Here is an 11,029-nt window from a genome sequence, read left to right as displayed (position 1 = left end):
GTCGAGGTCGATTGTCGAGATCGATTATCAGTGCCGGTTATCAATACCGATTATGAGTATGTGACAGCATAGCATCATGATACCTACACCTTGGAGCCACCTTGTGTATATATTGGGCCCATAGGAAAGTCCAGTTTATTGCGCGATAGAGAGGGTAAGGAAGCCCACTTATTATACTTAGACTCGGATCTGCCATCGGCGGGGGATATTGTGATGCTCCATCACTATGATCACATGTGGGCGGGTGCACGTGGGTAGACACTGATGTGGGCGGGGCCTGAGGAGCCTAGACTAGCTACCAGTGATTGGCAGGCTACTGTGCTGGCAGGCTACTGTACACATAGTGAAGGCAGAACTTTGTCCCACATCGGTTGCATCGTCCGATGTTGTGGTGGCTATAAGTTGGATTCTTTACTTAACTATCGTGACACGTTTTTAATTAGTGAGTTTATTTTAATATTTGGACTGGATCCGCCGTTCTTCTGTGGACCCCCATCATTCGTATGCATGTCGTGATGGATGATTGATTAAAGCAGATGCCATTGGGCTGAGATGTTTATGGGACTCCTTGTAAGACGGAGTTATCCCCACATGATCGCGCGATACACGCAGGTTTGATGTATGGCCTAGATGAGGTTGATGGTATTCGTGGCTCGTCAGGATTTGCATATTGTATTGTATCCTTGACATCTGTTATTGTCTTATTATGTTTTGCATTGCATAGCCTTAATATGGCTATTAGCATTCATACCTTGCATCGCATAGCCTTGATATGGCTGATAGCACTCATGGACTTACCAGTATATTTCCGTTTACTCTGATATCGTATGATTCGTGATCTTGTCAGTATTTCCGGTTACTCTTATTACTTTAATATTGCTTACTTGGCACTTACCTTGTGCACACACTTTCACTAACCTTTAAGCTTTCTATAAGTTATACACGATAGATGCGTGCAAGTGGCGTTAGGTTGCAGCAGTATTGAGCTTGGAGCATGCAGCGGACTTCTGGAGATTTAATTTTGATACATATATATTTTCCTTTTAGCATTGTATTCAAATGTTTATATTATTGGATATGTGATGATAATGTTGCCTTTGTGATTTGGGTAAACTTGTGGTTATGCTTATTACGAGATAAAAGTACGATGAAAAATTCTCCTTGTAGGATCCCAGGATCGGAATCTGGCATATGGATGCTAGGAGCTAAGAATGGGGTACTTCGGAGGCTGTCAGCACCGGATTCAATGATCTGGATTCCTATGAGTCCGATCTCCAGGTTTGGGGCATGACAGCTTGATTTCGAGTTGTCGAGTCAAGTTCGAATTTGAGTACGAGGTTGCACATAAAATCTAATGCATAAAATCCAATCTAATGTAAAAGTGAAAATCGAAGATGGCTTACAAATGAAAAAGTTAAAATATTATAAACTTACAGTGTTCATAACATTAGATGTGTTTCTGTCTTTTTCTACTACAAAAGAGGAAATTCGTTTGCTAAGCTCGAGCTGTTATCAAATTCTTCATATATGTATTCATTCACCTCTTCGAAAGCAGAATGTGAGGAGTTTTTCATCGTACTTTTATATAGTTTAAACTAGATGTTTCAAGCTTTCTTTGTGAGCAAATTTATATAGAGTATCCAACACCCTGTAAAATGCATCGAGACTGGGGAGAAACTTGGATAGTTTATTACTCTTCTTTTTTTTTTTCTTATGGTCAATCATGCTTCAGTGTCATATTGTTTTAGAGGACATCATTGATGTCTAGAAGCCTCTTCTATACTATATTTCAAGGCGAGTTGGAATTTTTCTTCTTCCAATACTAATAATTTGGCTTCCTCATTTACCTTAGAAAGCTTGGTTGGGGTGGAATATTTCTTATTTGAATCTAGAATGGCTTGGAAAAAAAAAGTTGGACCTCTTTTGGGGCTTTAGGATATGGTTTTGCATCACCACCCCGACGTGCTAGGTATAACCTAAGTGATTAGTTTTGCAAACAAATTTTTTTCCACATAAACTACATATAATCTTCATTTTTCCAGGCCTTTGGGAGTGAACTAGGAAACCGTAGTCTCAAATGTTGGTTGATGGGTTAGATGACAACATATCTACACTCCATGTTTTGAAAAAAAAAAAAAAGGTATTTTAACACAGTTAGAAATTAAAAATTGACAACTTGACGTAAAAGCTAAATAAAAGGTTGCAATATGATAAACAAAATGAATAATGAAATATGTTATAGCAATTAGCATAATATAAAGAAAATGAAATAAAAGTCATTACATTTCTTCAGATGTATAAACTATAATGAATTCATGTACACAATACACCACTTTCAACAGATTAACGAGTAACAATAATTTATGACTTCATGTTGATGTTGCTATAGGTATAGTCTTGTCTTGGGACTCAATCTCATCTTTATCTTCATCCTCAATATCAAAACTACTACTTCTTCAAATTGGACACACCCAATCTTATGTATAAATTAATACTTTAAATATATTTTTTTGTGAAAACGAGCATGCTCATGACTTAACTTCTCGTGTTAAAAGTGAATTTTGATGCTATTGTTGAAATTGAAATTAACAATGTCGGTGCCATCACTGATAATGTAAGGTCTTTTGTTTCACTGACTGTTATCTTTCATCACCCTAAAACATCGAAGTTTGAGTCCGGGTACCGTATGATTGATTTTTTAAGATACAAGTCTAGCTCTAATTTCTTTGTCTGATTATATGTTTCTTATTGTGTTAAAAAACATATGTATTCATTGAGCACATTGTCATCACTTGTAGAAACATCTGGAACTCTAATTTGTTTATCACCTATTATATTTGTGGGTAAAGTAGAAACATACGAAATGTACAATTCATTAATTACGTTATGAACCTTAGAGGTTTCAAGTACCACCCTTTCAACAAAATAAATTTTCTTAAAAATAAACTCAACCAAGTCCATTTTACATCAATGATCAAGAATAACTGTTAAGGCCATCAATAAATGGCATTCATTCTAATACTTATCGAACTTCATTTACACACCAAGTGTCATCGGTGATAGAAACTTTGGATTCTCTCTGGCACTTTTTTATAAGGTTTTCTTAATCTTCCAAAGAGATGGAAGAAATAGATTTGTAATGGGATACTTATTTCTAGAAAAATGTTCATGCGTTCATAGAAAACTTTGAGAAACTTGTGTATTTGTTTTGTTTTGTTTAAATCATCTTCAGTAAGCAACCAAACATATGTTCTATCATGCGCTGCATATTTAAGAAATGTAAGCTCCAACTCCAAGGCCGAATCCAATAGTCAAATTTCAATGTATCCATACATCAAACTTAAATATTTTTGGGGATTTTACATTAAACATTGGATTATATCACTTCATATACTCAATTTTAAAAGTGACCATCTTATTTATTTTAACACTCTCTTATATCTTTATAGTAGGGTCAATTCTTTTCAGTCATTCTTGTACAATCAAGTTTAGTATGTGGGCACCCTAATCCATAGCTCAAGTGGTAGACTAGGTGAAAAATACCTCATTTCAACATTGAGGTCTTGGTATCAATCCCTAGTGGGGGTGGCTAACAGTGAAGTGTCAACTGATAGTGGGGTTGTACTAACAAGCTAACAAAAAAAAAGTTTAATATGTGGGCACAACACTTAATTTGTAATATTTTCTCCTCAAAAAATAAATTTTTGTTTACGTTGAACTGGTTACATAAGAATGAAATTACATCATCAATTGTTGAAGCATTATTTGAATGTATTGAAGAGATTTTACTTTCAATGCCCCACTCTCATAGACAACTATAGATGCAATTTGAAATAGTCAAACCAGTATGAGGAAAATGAATGTGACGAAAGTTTAGAATTCTCTTATAGAGTATCCAATCTTCATCAACGTACTGTGAGATTAATGAAATGTATCTCTCTTTATTTGATTATACGTTGTTTACAAATTAGTAGTCAAACTTATTCTATAGACTGATGCCAAAACTATTTTTAGTTTTATCTTCTTGTTTACTTACATTTTCATGCACTATTTTTTCATAGTGACATGAGAAGCCTTTTCAACTTGAGGGTTAACGAATTTACAGAAAGACATGAAAGCTTTTCACTCTATCATTTTAAAGAGTTTTTTTTTTTTTCCAACGATCATGAATCTCGTATACAACTGTTTTAGCTTTTCTTTGTCAAACTTATGGGTGGAAGGTATACATTCAGATTTTCTCCCTTTAGACTTTATAAATGAAAGCAATTGTTGGTTTAGAAATGAAATCCTTGGTCTCTTTGAATAACTTTGCCAATATCTATTTAAATTAGTTGACCCCCTATGATTCTTAGTGTATAGTAATTTACAATGCATACATCTAATCTTTACAACATCATTAATTACAACTTTTTCAAAGTCATTATATAATGTTGATCTTCTTTTTTTCCTTTAACTAAAGCCGACGACATTTCTTCCTACACAATATGAGGAGATGTGGGCAATGCCCCAACACCAAGGGTAGTTGAGATTTTCTCACTAGCCATTTATAAATATAAGGATAAAAATTAACTTTTAGGGCATTTATCTATACTTGGCAACATAAAAATCCTCAAACAAAAAATTGATTATTTTATACTATAACATTAAAAAAATAATTTGATTAATTGAACAATTATGAAAATTTAATAATCAATAATGTAACTAATAATTAAAAATTCTACTAATTTTATTAAAAAAATGATTCACATAAATTCTAATAATTTAACAATAAACATGAAACATGGTTCACATTAATTCTAATTCACACGATTAATAATGTAACATTAATTCTAACAATTTAATAATAAACATCAAACATCATGATTTGGAATAATTATAATTTTGTAATTCACATGATTCAAACAATCACATTAATTCTTAGCAATCTAACTAATTTAAATTATTCATGATTCACATGATTCCAAATTTCCAATACATGTAATTAATTATATATAATATAATTTTTAAATTAATTGACACCGAGCTAGGTTGCCATGTGCAACAACGACCTAGGCACCCAAATACAAATAGAGAGAGTTGCCACTAATGGCAGCTGGTCGGGTATATATATATATATATATATATATATATATATATATATATATATATATATATAGAGAGAGAGAGAGAGAGAGAGAGAGAGTTACCATCTCGAGTGGTCAGACAATGAATGCAATGGGCTCAAATAGAGACGATCGATTGGTCAGATAAAGAGGACGATCGATTTGTCGGACAGGGAGGGTGGGGAATTAGGGCCACTCATGCTTAGGTCGGATGGGGTAAAAAACTAAATGGTCTAGATTTGGAGTCGAGATTGGACAGGCAAGGACAATGGAGATTTAGTCTAGACTCAGACAAGCAGAGACGATTGGGACAGCAGCTTGTGCTCAAGTTAGCAAGGGCAAAAAACTGAAAAAGGGGAAGGGGGGCGTTTGGGTGAGAAAAGGCAAAGGGAGGTTAGGGTTCAAGGCAATCAGGCATGAAAGAGCAACGATGTAAGACCCGTATCTTAGTCCGTACCGTTCCGTATGCTTCCGCGATCCTACCAGTCGGATTCCGACAGCATTCGCGCCATATCCAACGATTTGCGCCCGATCCTAAGCCGAGTCCCGCTTACCGAAGTCGGCTCGAACTGAATCTTGTATCATAGCGACTACGCCGTCACCGCGATTCCAACGCCGCGACTCGCGCACCGACCGATACCCAAGCTAGAAGATGTCGATCTACGTTTATTCTGAATAAACGCCGCGCGTTGTGAATCTCAAGGGAATCTCTACAATAAGTCTCATCAATCAACCATAAATGCATCCCTTATTCAAGTACAACCACCTCACTCTTTTTCCCATAAGTCAAACCTCTCTCTCCCTCACCATCCCTCTTTTATCCATTTTTTAAACCAACCCATACTTCATTAATTACAACCATCACACCTCACCCATCCATATCACTCCCATCATCTCTCTCTGTCTCATTTCTCAAATCTCCCAAGCAACATCCCACGTCCAAGCTTCCTCTCTTCCAAACATCAAGTGTGGCCCACCCTCTCATCTCTCATCCACACCATCAATCTCCCATCAACCTCCATCAAAAGGCAAGTTAAGGAGCATTGGAATCTAAGGGACCAAGAAGAAGGAAGATAAGGTGGGTGATTTACTATTGATTTTTAATTTGATGGCCCACTTGTGATGGGACCCAATCTAATGTATATGTTGTAGTCATATGAGAGACACATAGTGGCGGGGCCCCTCCACTATGCCGATCTCTCTCTCCTTCTCTCTATCTCTCTTTCCTTTTCCTTGTTGATGGCCCACCTAATATGTGTGTATGTGGCCCACCATGAAACATGCATTCTATCTAGGCCGTCCACCGAGTGGTCCACATGGTCATCCGTTTGGACGTGCCTGATCAAAGGAAAATACAAATGTCGGATTGATCAAGTGGGCCACGTTCATGTGGGACCCACCTTGATGTGTGGGCCACGTACAGATGGGACCCACCACAATGATGTGTTTTTCTATGCCGTCCAGTGTCCAGGGACACTGGACGTGCTGGTGGCTACATGGAGCGCGTGTACTGACAGGGTGTGTGTACTTTCAAGCTAACAAAAAAAAGAGAGGGAAAAGGGGCTTTTGGGATGGGCCACGCATGCAGGCCCCACCTTGATGTATGGGACTGATCTACATTGTTTATCCTGTTACCCAGATCATTTTAATCGTTGAGCCAAAATTTGAGACCAATATGATAATCATGCGGGCCATACCATAGGAAATAGTAATTGTTACCATTAAAAAAATCCACCCGATGATTTTACCCCCAAAACATACCCAATATTGGGCTTGTTTCGTCAGTATTGAGCCATGGAATGCAATGGTAGGACGAATTTTCCTGATGCTGGCCCCACATGGGAAAAACTGTGAAATTTCTTTTTTAAAAAATAATTTAAGGCAGCTGCATTTGCTATTGCCACTGTCAGAGCGCACGCACATAGCGTGCTGGCTGGCGGATGACCGCCTGGGCCTCATGGCTCTAGCTATGGGCCCCCATCGTATTGCGTTTCGAACATCAATACCTTGCATTTGATGGGTCCCCTTTGTCCACGGAACGTCCCCAAAAATCAGCCGTAAATGGAACTCAGGCGGGCCATACCATCTAAAATCATGTGAAGACATGCCTAAAACATATAAAATCATTTGGTGGGGCCTACCTGAGTTTTGGATGTGACTGAAACTTGGTCTGGACCCTCAACCAGGTGGGACACGCACAATGGGTGGACTGGATTTGTGAACCACATCACGGTGGGCCCTAGTCCACGTGATCTCATGAATAGATTGGATGACAATAAACATTACCGTGGCCCATGGTCCACGTGAACAGTTTGGATGGCAAACAAATATCACTGTGGGCCCCAGTCCAGTGGGCCCTCCTCTAGTTCATGTGACCTTATGAATAGATTGGATGATAAATAAATATTATAGTGGGCCCTACCCTGGACCATGTGACCTTATGAACAGTTGGTTGGAAAATAAACATTATGTTGGGCCCTAGATTACTTGGAAAATAAACATTACTGTGGGCCCCAGGTCTGAGTGACCTTATCAATGGGTTAGATGGGAAATAAACATTATGGTAGGCCCCACATGGGACCCACTTATTTATGTATTGTAAACCACACCCTCCATTAGAGTGGGCTCCATCATGATGCATGTGTTTCATCCAACTGTCCAACCATATTGGAGATAATTTAAGGCCCATTGTGAAGTAGGTAAGGCTCGTGTGATTAGGCCCAGCTTGATGTATTTGTGGCCTGCCCACTAAGGCCCACTTGAGATATATGAGACCATGGTTTGAGGCCCATTTGATGTATTGAAGGCCCATGGGTCAAGGCCCAATGGGATGTACATGAGGCCCATTACAACGTGATTCTACCATGGTTCATGTGTTGACTATTGTAGTGGGCTATGCCTTGGGAACAATGTTGGTTTGACGTCCACATTGTAAGGATGATGTTGGTTAGATGTCCGCATTATCACTCTCCCTGAGGCCCACTGATAGGCCCATACTTGTAGTAAGTAGGCCGTCTAGGCCCATCTCCGTTATACACAGAGCCCATCTCTTTATACATATTTAGTATAGATCCATGATTCATGATCATTCGCATCGCATGTATGCCTGATGTGAGGAGTGACCGATCATAGCATATGCCTTCGGACAGACTATTTATGGGCTCCTTGATAGGCGAAGTTGCCCATATAAGCGCATGGTACACGCAGGACTGTTGCATGACTGATAGTGTGACACATGCACTTGTATTTGTATGATTGTAGTTACTGTATGCCCTAGCGACATCAGGGCCATAGCCTCTACAGACACATCGTGGATGGCAGGATTGGATACCAAAAATACTTGGTTCTAGCATACGGGCGCCATAGATGTCCCTTGGTGAAAATTCCTAAACCCAATGGTACCAGAGAATGACTCTAACGTCGAGACCGAGTGGATACACGAGGGCGCGAGGGCTGTATACCAGTAGGCCGCATCTCCCACTGTATCGTAGTCGGTTGAAAAGGGGTGTGACCTTACCCGCCTGAGTGAGGGGGCAATTTCTAGGTTGAGTTTGACCAGCTTGAGGAATCGGTCTGCTATCGACGAGCCGGGCCCGATATTGGCAGGCAGATAGTGAGGTCTCTTCCACCCTCCCAGTTGTGGATTCAGATAGGGGCGGCAAGCTGGCGTAGAGTGTTCTTGACCCCGGTGATTATCCATACTGAGAACCGCACTGATTTGATGTTCTAGTGAGGAGCTGCATTGATATGTGGATGAAGATTGACATGCTTGACTTGCATTCTGCATCGTATGGCCTTGGTACGGCTGATTGCATACATATATTCATCAGCATGATTCTGCATTTCTCTGACCTTGCATCCTGAGCACGCTCATATTGCGCACACACTTACACCACCCTCTAAGCTTTCTATAAGCTTATGCACGATTGATGCGTGCAGGTGACGCTAGGCAGTAATTGAGCAGGATAAGGAGCCTTTGGAGTTTTTGCTATTCGCATTATCTTGTATTTCCTTTCAGACGCATTGTACTTAAAGTTTTTTATCATAGTGGATTTTGTGATGGTGTTCTTGTGGTTATTGTTCATGGGTTATGCTTTTGTTATGCTCATTACAATTGAACTGACGATTTGAAATCCTCTTTGTAGCATCCCAGGATCGGAACCTGATGTATGGGTGCCGGGAGCCGAGAATGGGGTACTACCGAGGCTGTCGGCGCCAGATTCGGCGATCGGAAATTTTGTGAGCCCGGTTTCTGAGTTTGGGGCGTGACAAACGAGGGTTACGGCTTGGGTGAGTAGGGGACTATTTATATTATTAATAAACCAGACCGAGTCAATCTGAGTCAAATCCAGTCGAGTTCGAGTCTTGCTTCGAGCTAAGTCATGTCGAACGAGTTAACGAAGCTAACTTGGCTCATGTCTAGCTCGATCTAGTTAAAATTTGGGTCTAATCAGGTTTAGGTCAGGTCTAATTTGAATCCTGTTAAAATCAGGGAGTGGGTCTAAATAAAGTTCGATTAATTTTAATTTTAATATTTATTTATATTAATTAATCTAGTAATATAATAAGGCTTCTTGAGCCCCACACTCACAAAAGAAACCATTGCACCATATACATGTCAAAACGACACATCTCTCTTATATCTAATCCATCTACTGAAGTGGGCCAATCATGTAGTGTCTTAGTTACCGGAAACTAACTAAAAACCTAGATTTAAAAGACCCGATGGATACCAAATGGATCCATGAACCTAATTGCATCTTGATTCGGATCTCGAAGAACGAGATCTGGACCTAATGAGCCAGAACCAAAAGCGGTTGACATCCAATGAGTCAAGCTTCTTTGTCATTCATGGGAAAATCCCATCACAGCAGAGAATAGGGTTACTCATGTAGGACATGGCACGGAGACATTCCTATCATGGTTGGACCAAAAAAAAGTGAACCGTAATTTGGCCATAACTTTTGATCTGGGTATCATTACGGGGTGCACAACCTATCAATCTTTACCGAAACGAGCCATCTGAGGTGAAATGACCCACAAAGTGGGTTACATTTGTTTGTTTCGTCATAAAACATGCGCTTTCAGCTTAAAAACAAAATTTAAGAAAAATTAATATTTTTAGTAATTCTGATTTTTAGAGTTTTAGATTTTTCTTCTTTTTAGAAATAACTTGTAATAATGCTAGGACTCTTCTAGCAAAATTTTATTTAGAATTTTTATTTTTAGAAATTAGGCTTTAGAAGAGTTTTATTAGAATTAGGATTTTTATTATATTTAGAATTTTGCTATTTTTGGTAATTAGGAATTTTGGTTTTTTTTTCTATATTAATGGTGTAACAGACATATACACATTACACATAAATCAATTATTTTGAAATTTCTAGAAATTATTTTCTGTTTTATTCTTTTTTGCCTTGTAGATTCAAGGTATATCTGTGAGGAGTCTGGATAAGCTCGTGGATTCGTAGTTATCATCCTAAGGAAGACATGCTTGACCTCATCACGTCCTTCCCCTTCGTTAGTTCCAGAGAGGCCGAGCTTGACATAAGAAAAGTAAGAATTTGGGATAGGCTTCAGCTTGATGGGCTTCACAAAATCACTGGCCCAGGCCTATACTTTTCGAGACCCTAGGCCTGTGCCTGCATGGGTGACAATTAAGCACCCAATAACAACAGGGTTTGGGACTCTAAACCTAACCCGAGGGCCAGATGGGTGAGCTGGGTCTGGCCTATGATGAATGGCTCAGCCTAGCTTGTTGGACTGATCTAATCACTAGGTTGGGCATCAATAAAAAAATAAATATGAAATGAATGGTTTAAAGACACTTGTGAGTGGTGTTGAGATATGGAGTCACATCTGGATAGGGCTACTCGACCGGTCGAGTGGCCCACTTAACCAGTCGAGGGCTGGCTCGACTCAAAGTC

This window comes from Magnolia sinica, chromosome 19 (assembly GCF_029962835.1).
Source record: "Magnolia sinica isolate HGM2019 chromosome 19, MsV1, whole genome shotgun sequence".
In the NCBI taxonomy this organism is placed as follows: domain Eukaryota; kingdom Viridiplantae; phylum Streptophyta; class Magnoliopsida; order Magnoliales; family Magnoliaceae; genus Magnolia; species Magnolia sinica.
The sequence above is the reverse complement of the archived record's forward strand: the minus strand, read 5'-3'. Positions refer to the sequence as shown.